The sequence below is a fragment of the Panthera pardus genome, unplaced genomic scaffold, assembly GCF_024362965.1.
Source record: "Panthera pardus isolate Hobbes unplaced genomic scaffold, ASM2436296v1 HiC_scaffold_3, whole genome shotgun sequence".
Taxonomy (NCBI): domain Eukaryota; kingdom Metazoa; phylum Chordata; class Mammalia; order Carnivora; family Felidae; genus Panthera; species Panthera pardus.
Window position 1 is genome coordinate 23,228,951 of NW_026526876.1, and position 11,016 is coordinate 23,239,966.

General features: G+C 38.3%; 1 long non-coding RNA gene across 1 annotated transcript; it reads left to right on the forward strand.

Moving 5' to 3' along the window:
* Positions 1-354: 354 nt before the first annotated feature.
* LOC128774221 (uncharacterized) lies at positions 355-2,941 on the forward strand. Its single transcript, XR_008418706.1, has 2 exons — positions 355-428; positions 1,878-2,941. It is a non-coding gene; the product is annotated as an uncharacterized LOC128774221 (long non-coding RNA).
* The last annotated feature ends 8,075 nt before the right edge of the window (positions 2,942-11,016 follow it).

An 11,016-nucleotide genomic window follows, 5' to 3' on the forward strand; every position in this document is an offset into this window, starting at 1 on the left:
CGAGATCGTGACCTGAGCCGAAGTTGGATGCCCAACCGACTGAGCCACCCAGGCGCCCCTGTTGTTGTTCTTATACTTGTAGTAGCTGTACTAATTACAACAAACATTTATTGACCATATATTATGTGTTGGGCATTCTGTTAAGTGCGTTAAATGTTATATGGGTGACCTCATTTAAATTCCTGCAATAATACTATGTGGTAAATACTATTATTATCACTATTTATTAAGTGATTTATTAGATGAAATCAAAGGTAGAGAGGTTAACTCATCCAAAATCACACGGCCAACATTTGGAAGATGCAGGAGCCTAATCAATCTCCTTGCCCCTAATTGTCTCGTATTCTCCCTCCTACAGAAAAGTGAGCTCCAGTTTTCCTTCCCATGAAATGGAACTGGTTTTACTTTCTCTGTGTAGGTGGTGTTTGGTAGGAGTATTTTGATTTTGATTTTTATCATTATTATTTTTATGGAGTGGGGAGAGGGGAGGAATACTACCAGATACCTGACAGGAAACTGTTCCTTGAAACCCGTAAGCTACACGGGTAGTTTTGGAACATGTTTTGTAGCAGATAAAAATGCCAGTGTAAGATATAGGTGAAGCATAGAAGATTATGGTCAAATTAACAACTTTCTACTACGTTGGGGAAAAATTAACTACCCAGCATGGCCGAAAGTCCCCTGGCTCCTGTGTTTCTACTTCATCTACTATGAATGGCCTTTTGCTTATTACTCCATTCTAGGTTTACTGGCCTTTTTGACGTTTTGGAAATATTTCAATCTTAGCCACAGCTTGAGAGCCTCACATTCGGGATTATTGGACTCTTTCCCAACAAAGGGTTGGAAAAGTTTTAGTAAAGTCAGATTGGTTGAAAATACTGATGTGCACTCTCTAGGCCCTAGAGGGTGCCAAGGGGTAGCCTGGGCAGAGCTTGGATGTGGGGACTGGGGTCCACATCGGGGGAGGCCGCCAGGGGTGTGAAGACAAGGGGAGTTGGGCCCATGGATGAGCTCATGCAGTGGAGGGCCCAGGAAGTGGCCCCATGTGGCCCACATGCCAGTGAAGAACGCCAAGGCGGCCAGGCATTCTAAATTCAAAGCAGGGCCCTCCAGGTTGTTGGGCAAGTTTATTGGTCAAGGTAGAAGGATAGAAAATATTAGATTGCCAGTTTGTTAGCTCAATTTATGATTTGCAAGTATCTAGGTAGAGGGCATATGGAATGCCACCTGTACTGTCATCCTGGAGCCCAAAACATGTTAGAGGAGGGCCTACTTGCTATCAGTGCTTCTTCTCAATCTTTGCAAAGTAGGTTCCTTTTTTATCTTTCACCTATCTGATGACTGTTGTCTTCAGAAAGGCCATCTCTGACTCCCTTGCCCTACATAGCTTTTCCAGCACAAGCCAGCCCCTCTATTTCTCTCCTCCATTTTATCCATGGCACTTACATATTTGCTTTCTTCTTTATGAGACCTCCCTGCCGGAATGTATGCTCTCTGGAAGGGTGTTGCTTTCACTTCTTCACTGTTGCATTCTTAGTGCCTCGAAACACAAAATAACTATGCCCTAAATACCTGTTGGATGAGAGAATAATGGAATATAGAATATAATGGATAAATGGACCAAGAAAAGGTCTTGATTTCTATGCACTTTTATCTTAATAATAATAAACACAGCTGTATTGTGTCTGGTGCTTTCGTAACGTCCGTGCACAATCCTCTCCCATTTCCTTTGGAGCCAGCTAATGGTAAAGCGAACACCACCGAGCAGTTACTGTGAGAAAGGAACAGGAGAGAGAGGTCGCAGATATAGGAAAAATTAGTGTGTTTCACATTAAACAAAATTGCAACCCTAACTATTTTATCCCCCCTTCTTCTAGCCCCTTGTGGATCCAAGGCAAAGAAGCTGTGGCAAAGAAGTCAAACCTAATTTCCTCTTGGCCCCACTAGATGATATGACGGTCAAGGTGCAGAATTTCTTACGTTACTAATCTGAAGTTCCTTTTCTGAGAAAATATACACATTGTCTGAGGTCTTAAAATAGTTTAGGTATTGTAATCACTCCATAATTATTGGATGTTATTTTAAATGCCTAAAATTATACTTGTAAGATTTAATATTGATATTCCTACGAATTACATTTTGGTAAATACGTATCTTTTGAAGGGAGAGAGATTTGGGATTTGGGATAAGTCTGATCATCTGTTTTTGTCTTCGTTGATATAAAAATCTTCCATTTCAAATCTCTGTAAAAGCATACACATGGAGCAAATGACTCATTAATTTATCCTACAGTCAAAATTAAAGCAGTACATAATTGCCAAATCTTCAATTCTTATAAAACAGACCTCTGAATATATACTAATTATCTTCTGTGGAAAGGAAATTCACTGAGATTCAGTTAAGACTGCTTCACACTCAGTAAGTGAAGTCTATTGTGTTACATACACCAGCTTACGCATGCTCCCTCCTTCCCTCCAACCCACTCAGCTCCCCTTTCTTCTCCTTTTCAACTGCTGACCTGAGTTAGTAGCCAAACATAATAATACAGTGTTTGATCCTCTGTAAACCCATAAAATTATAAACCAGCAACCACCGGGATGTTGGCAGAATTTCTGTGGACAGCAACCAGCATGGTGCTTTTTTCTTTCTGAAATCAAGCAGTACATTATACTTGTTGATACAACAGTGAGGAAGGTAATGCCTTCCATCATCTCCTGGCCCCTACCTAACTCCTCTAGCCACTTGGGATGGGGTGAGACAATTCATCTATTTAAAAGATTAAAGTCTCCAGGTGCCTGGGGGGCTCAGTCGGTTAAGCATCCGACTCTTGATCTCAGCTTAGATCTTCATCTCGGGGTCATGAGTTCAAATCCCACATTGGGCTGTGTGCTGGGTGTGGAGCCTACTTACTAAATAAACAAATAAATAAATGAAGTATTAAGGCCTTCTCTCTTTTGACTTTTATTATTTAAAGTTGCTTCCTTTCATTCATTTTTAAATTCATTCTGTCTACTCCTATTAAGCACTGATGGAGTTGTATAGCACTATGCTAAGTACTACAGAGGATTAACATACAAATAAAACACATGCCTTCAAGAATAAAAAAAAAATCTAATAGAAACTTGAAACTGCAATGGGGATTAGGAACTCTCTTTTCACTACAACAGAAATATTTGAGTCATCCTATAGGTGAACCCTAAGGAAAGAAAGGAAAATCCCCAGGTTCCAGAAATAAAGAAACAACTCAAGCTAGAGAGATAAGCGTATGAATGAATGACCCAGGAACCTCAGGAACTGTCAGAACAGAGCTAGACCGTAGAGACTAGGGACTGATATTTTCATTCACATACAGGAACAGAAGGGGCTGCATTGAGCTTGAGTTGGATTGAGATTTAGAACTGAAGTCCTTACATCAGGTGGAGACTGGTCTAGCTTTGACCCTTCTTCAAAGGGTGAGCTAGGGTAAGTCCATTCACCAGCCTGTCTATGTGGCAATGAGAATGTACATCTCTGCCCGTGGAAGGAGAAGATAAAGTCTTCTGTTGGAAATCAAACATCTCAGGCTAACACCACATACCGACATGGAGCAAAATGTATGTTACCTACATGGTGCTTATATCCCCGAGATGAGAAATCAGTGTGAAAGCAGATCACTTGGCCCTCGAAACCCTGGGAACAAAGTGGAGAGCAAACTCAAAGCACACAGTTTCACTGAGAAAAAAGACATCCACCTCCGTCAAAGACGCCCTCACAATCACAATGGTACACTGCACAGTTTTTCAGGTAGGATAAGGAGACAGAAGGGTTTGTATTGAAGACTTGAAATGACAGGATAATGTAAAAATAACATAAGTACGTGTCAAATAATTAAGGATATAAAATGACAATATGAGAAAAATAGGCAGAATTAGGGAGGAGGGAAAGATCACAATTAAAATATGCAATCAAAGAAGGAACAAGTATCATTGGACAAAATGAAGCTGTTGTTGAAATGAGAACCAGTACTCTGGAAAGTAAATGAGGAAATTATCCAGAATGTAGCACAAAGAGACAGGGAAATTAGAATACAAGACATCAAGAGAGAAAATAGGATAGAATAAGAAAGGATAAAAACGTCTAATAAGAATTACAAAAGGAGACACTAGAGATAATAGAAAATAAAAGACATGTAAAAGGAGTAGTTTGAAAATTTTCCAGAATTGCTGAGAATTGCTGATTGAATCCTTACATTTTAAAAGCAGACTCTGACCTATGGTTCTCAAAAGAGATTCAGAGAGTTCTGAGTCCAGTAGTGGAATGGACTAATATTCCTGCAGATAACAATTACAAATTGAACAAAATATAAAAAGAACTTTGAAGGCATTGCAGATGGATGGAAAAGAGTACAGAGAGCCATCGGATCTTTGAAAGAAGGAAATCACATGGGGTAAGACCCCCCATTAACAGAGCACCGGACATTCCCCATTGTAGGAGTCCAAAAAAGCTAGGACTCATCACACTGTATCCAAGAATTAATTCAAGGTAAAGTATGGACATGAATGTAAAAAGTAAATCCCAAACAGCTCTAGAAGGAGGCATAGGAAATTATCTTCTCTACCTTGGAGTAGACGACCCAGGATGCAAAAAAACATTTACTGTGAAAAGAAAAATAATAATTGACCAATTGGACTTCACCAAAAGAAAAACATGTTCTCTTCAGACAGCACCAGGAAAAAAAAAATGAAAAGGCAAGCCACAGCTCAGGAGAAAACACTTATAATTCATTTATATGACAGAAAGCACTATACACAGAATATACAAGGAACTGTTTACATCTATACAGATTTTTTTCTATTCTGTCTTATGTTAGTATTGGTGGTCTGTGTCTTCCAAGGAATTTTTCCCTTTCATTTAAGTTGTCAGATTTATTGCCATCAAGGTGTCCATGATTTTCCTTTGCTTTCAACAACTGTACAACAGAATTTTCTAGAGCACATAAGGATACTCTATGCTGGACCCACCCAAACTGAATATTATGTGTGGTGTCATAGTTAGTTTTAATAACGTTCAAAGGTGTGAAACCACACATTATATGTTCTGTGGCCACAATTAAACCAAATGAAAGCAATAATAAAATATGTAGAGATTCAGAACAATCAAAATATTTGGTAATTAATTAATCAATGGTCTTCTAAGTAGCCCATGAATCCAATTAAAAAACAAAAAAGAGAAAGGACATTAGAAAATATCTTGAACTGATTGTCAATAAAACATAACAAAAATCGACAGGTGTAGCTAAAGAAGTTCTTGGAGAGGAATGAATACCTTGAAATACTTAAAATCAATGTATAAACATTAAAATGTTTAAAATCAATCATCTGGCTTCGAGCCTAAGAATCTAGAAAATCAAGGGGCACCTGGCTGGCTCAGTCAGTAGAGCGTGCAACTCTTGATCTTGGGATTGTGAGTTTGAGCCCCACATTGGCAGTAAAGATTACTTAAAAATACAGTCTTCAAAAAAAAGAATCTAAGAAAACAAGGACAAATACAACACCAGGTAAGTGGAATAAAGGAAATAACTAATATAAGGATAAAGATCAATGAAATAGAAAAAGAGAGAAAATACACAAATCCAAAAGTTGGCTCTTTGAAAAATGTAATAGAATCAATAAACCTCTACTAACCATATATCTATTAAAAAACTGATATCTTAATAAAAAATATTGCCATAAAGAAATCTCCAGGCTTAAGTCATTTTACTTATCAATTTTGAATAGAGAATGATTCTATGTTCATCCATGGGAAGACTCAAGATTGTTAAAATGTCAATTTTCCACTGACTTGATTCATAGATTTCAATGCTATCCCAACATACATCCCAGTAGATTTTTCTGAGAAACTGAAAAACTGATTCTAAAATTTATATGGGCATGAAAAGAACCTAGAAAAATAAACAATAAAGGGGGGTGGTGAGGAAAAAATAGAAAAAAATAAGTCCAAATATTTAAATAACCTCATTTTACATTATTCTTTAAAGCTACAATGATTCAATGTGTTATTGGCACGAGGACAAATCAATTAACAGAACAGAAAGTCCAAACAGATCCATATACACAGTTGACTGATTTTTCTACAAAAAAGCCCAGGTAATTCATTGGAGGAAAAATGCTCCTTCCCATGAATTATGCTGAAACAATCAACTATCTATGTAAAAGGAGAAAGAGAGAGAGAGAGAGGCCTAAGCCTTCCTTCACATCAGATACAAAAATAACTCAAAATTGATCACATATGGTCTTATGGTTACGTCCTCCACAGATACTGTCTTTTGTCACCTTCTAATGCTGACCTACCATTCATCTCTATCTCATGACATTTCATGCCTTATAAAACTATTCTATCACCCACTAGATACACTATGCATTTCTTGCCCTGCTCTATTTAAAAACCTTTCCTTCCCTTCACTATCTTCCAATTTCCTTGGGCAGACCAAGCAACCTTCTCTATTCCCATAGTATTTTTGTGAATATTTTAAACTGTAGTACTCATCACACTCTATCTTAATCACTGCTTCTCTGCTTCTCTTTTCTGATAGAATTTGAGCTTACCATAAGCAAAATCTAAATCTTACTTACAATGACAATCCTGAGTATAGTGCAGGGGGCATAATCAGTACCCAAAACGTGCCGCACAAGTTAATTACAGAAGAATGAATTAGGAAACAGAAATCCTTTTATTGTCCTTCTGGAGGCATCTCATCCTCAGAGTCAAAAATGTCTCTTTGCCATTAACTTTGAAGATCAGAATCACTGAGATGTTTTCATGGATGAAGGTCTTTAGAAGTTTACTTTTATCATGGAGAGGAGAAGGCAATTAACATCTATTTTACCTTCTATAGGCAAGTCATTGTGCTAGATGACTGACATACATTAATCGCATTTAATCCTTAACCACCGGTTCAGATATTAGTAGTTTCAAAATTGTTGAGTGAATTAGATTAGGTTTGGCCTTAAGTAACAGAAGGTGAAATAGTGGGTTGAATAATGTTCAGCTCAAGATCCATCAGTCTTGCTACAATACAGTTCTCTACACCTTTGTCCAAGATAATTGGTCCAGTCCAGAAGGAAGGAAAAGGGAAGAGAAAAAGAATAGGGCCCTTCCTTAGGAATGCAAACTGGTGCGGCCACTCTGGAAAACAGTATGGAGGTCCCTCAGAAAATTAAAAATAGAACTACCCTACGACCCAGCAATTGCACTACTAGGTATTTATCCAAAGGATACAGGAGTGCTGATTCGAAGGGGAACATGCACCCCAATGTTTATAGCAGCACTATCAACAATAGCAAAAGTATGGAAAGAGCCCAAGCGTCCTCGATAGATCAATGGATAAAGAAGATGTGGTATTTATATACAATGGAGTATTACTCGGCAATCAAAAAGAATGAAATCCTGCCATTTGCAACAATGTGGATGGAACTAGACTGTATTATGTTAAGCAAAATAAGCCAGTCAGAGAAAGACAAATATCATATCATTTCACTCATATGCGGACTTTAAGATAAAAACAGATGAACATAAGGGAAGGGAAGCAAAAATAATATAAAAATAGGGAAGGAGACAAACCATGAGTCTCTTAAATACAGAGAATAAACGGTGGGTTGCTGGTGGGGTGTTGGGTTGGGGGTTAGGCTAAATGGGCAAGGCGCATTAAGGAGGGCACTTGTTGAGATGAGCACCGGGTGTTACATGTAAGTGATAAGTCACTAAATTCTATACCCGAAATCATTATTATACCATATGTTAACTAACCTGGATTTAAAAGTAAGTAAGTAAGTAAGTAAGTAAATAAATAAATAAATAAATACTGAGATAGCAAGTGACTTCAAAAGTAAAAAAAAAAAAAAGGGTTCCCTCCTTCTGGAGGCCACATTAATTGTGCCCACTGGGACACGTTAACTGCAAGGAAATCTTGGAAAAGTAGTGTTTTCTAGATGTGCGTGAGCCTAGAAAAAACAATCAGCATATGCATGGACATTTTATTTATTTCTATAGAAGAAGGAAAAAAAAACCCCACTATATTTTGAGTGGTTAAATTATAGTATTTGCCCTGATAAAGCCAGGATTCAAATACTTATCTGTCAGACCTGAGGACACACGCTTCAAAGCTAGTTGCCCTCCGTGGTCTTCACGAGTCTCATCTGCTCAAAGTCATCTCATTTTGCCAAGACCTTTCCTTTTTTGTTGAATAGTGAATATTTATTTTAATCTGTATGTTTCATATCCGTGGACACTTAGCACATGAGAATATTCATGAGGTCACAGATGCGGAAAGCCCAAAGTGTTTGATGTCTGAAAAACCTTGAGTTAATTTTACAAACATTTTTCCTCTTTAAAGCATGAGATCTCTCATTGCTAAATTTTTGAAAGTCACAAAATTAAAGAATCCGACAGTTTAAAGGCCAGTACCACAAGTGGTCTCCCTGAGGATGAGAGAAACTGGTAATTGGCTAAGAAATCCACATGAAACTTAAGTAATTCAGATTTTATTGTGAAACTTTCATCTTTTTGTGAATTCCTCACTGCAAATTAAAATAGTGAGATGCTCATCGTTCTCATCTGTGCTGCTCTAAATCACTAGTTAGAAAAATTAACATCAAAAAAGCAAAATCTGGTCAAAATTCCCCCACACCAGGAATTCCATTTGTGGGTGAAACACATACAACCTGCAAAACTATCTTGTTTCTTAGATTTAGAGGTCCTTGAAATTCGTGCAGGAAAGGTGTTAGACCAGTTTATCAGTGTCGACACAAAGAAATAGTGGTTCCATGTGCGAACAGACCCACTGACACGGCTTAGATTGCAAACAAAATGGAGCTTGTGGCCAAGGATCTTGTTCTGGTAGTCATGTTACTTAAAACAAGCTGTCTGGGAAGGATGATAGAATAGATAACCAGCTTTCGCCTGTCTGTATCCCTCTGTCCGTTGGCTTGTTTATTTCTTTGAGGGGTGACCCACATGAGAAGTATCTTAATATCTCATACAGCGTAGAAGAAAACAAAAGGAGCTTAAGAAGCCAGTCAACATGCAAATACTACTTTTAACTTTACCTGTGGTTAAGACTAGGATTTTGACCAATTCTACAGGCTATCACAGGGACGTGCGATTTTTAATTGTTTACCCTTGTTGTCATCAGAATAACGTACTTCCAATATGACTATGTCCTAATTCCCAGAACTGCTAAATATGTTAAATTAACGGCAAAGGAAAATTGAGATAGCAAATAGGATTAAAGTTGTGCATCAGTTCATTACCCCAGGTTATCCAAATGTGCTTACTATGATCCAAATGCCCTGAAATATGGAAGTGGAAGGCAGAAGAGTCAGCATCAGAGTGATATGATGTGAAAGAGACTTGACCCACCATTGCTGGCTTTGAAAAATGGAAGGAAGCCATGAATCTAGAGACGTAGGTAGCCTCTAGAAGCTAAAAAGGCAAGAAGTCAGATGATCCCCCATAGTCGCCAGAAAAGAACTCAGCCCTGCCAACAACTTGATTTTAGCCCAGTGGAATCCATTTCAGACTTGTGACCTCCAGACTTGTAAGATAATAAATTTGTGTTGTTTTAAGCCACCGAGTTTATGGTAATTTGTTACAGCAGCATTAGGAAATTAATAAATCCCCTTAGTGTTTTTATCAATCCTTGGACATACTTTCATCTAGGACGGAAATATTTCTTCTTGTGACTGCAAATCCTTTCAAAGTTTTAGAAGACTCGGGGCGCCTGGGTGGCTCAGTTGGTTAAGCGTCCCACTCTTGATTTTAGCTCAGGTCATGATTTCACAGTTCGTGAGTTCAAGCCTTGCATCAGGCTCTGTGCTGACAGCATGGAGCCTGCTTGGGATTTTCTTTCTACCTCTCCCCTACTTGTGCTCACTTGTGTGTGCTCCCTCCCTCTCTCTCTCTCTCTCTCTCTCTTAAAATAAATAAATAAACTTATTAAAAAAAAGTTCTAGAAAACTCCTCATTCCAGTGCACTTGTTATCTGTCACATATGTGTAGCCCATTCCTGAAAGATAGGATGTTCTTAACCAAGAGTCACTTCTCATTTCTCTGTGTTACTTCAAATGAACAAATTATTGCTTGTTAATATTTTACAGCTAAGTGAAAATACCAATTCGTTTCCAGAATCTCAACGTGCAGAGGGTACAGTTCTTTTGAATTATGAATCAGAAAACAAAACTGGAAGAGACTGAGCCCACCGACTTGCTATTGTTTTGATGCTCTCTTTTTATGCTTTCAATATCAACTTTAATTACTAGCTGAAACTCAGCTGGATTTGAAAGTTTATAGTAGCTGGTAACTAAGTCGCAGGTGAGTATTTCTGACTATTGACACCAAATTGAAATTGCCGAGTGGAAGATAGATTTTATACAGTTAAGCTGACGAATCCCCAGTGCCTCCAAGAGTGTTCGGGACATGGTAGACACTGAATAAATGTTTGCTGAGCTAAATAAATGAAAGATGACCCTTTGTCTCTGGAGATCTGGTGATTCATTGATCATCACTGAGTTGAAGAGATAAAACAGTTGGAGGTACTTAAGACAGAAGCCACAGAAAATAGGTACGAGAACCAGAGTCCAATACAAGCACACAGAAGAAGAATCCCCCCTCCAAAGGGCACTTTATCTAAGACTGATATATTTAATGAAGAAGCAAGCATGGTACTCTCCTGCCCTTCCTAGTAGTAACGTCTCTTTGGGGGAACATGTCAGCAGACCCTATTTGACTGGACTTCCAAAACTTTCCAGTTTGGAAAAGAGATACTGTGGAGTAAGTCTGTAGTGCGATTTCCGTACAGTAAAATTCGCTCTCTGTGACACACAGTTCTATGGGATTCGATGCACAGCAATGTCGGTCCCCCTCCACTTCCCTCACATTGCCCCTTTATAGTTACTTCCTTGCCACTTGCAACCCCAGGCAACCACTGACCTGTTCTTCTTATAATTTTGCCTTTTCCCTAGACTGTCGTATCAATCGCAT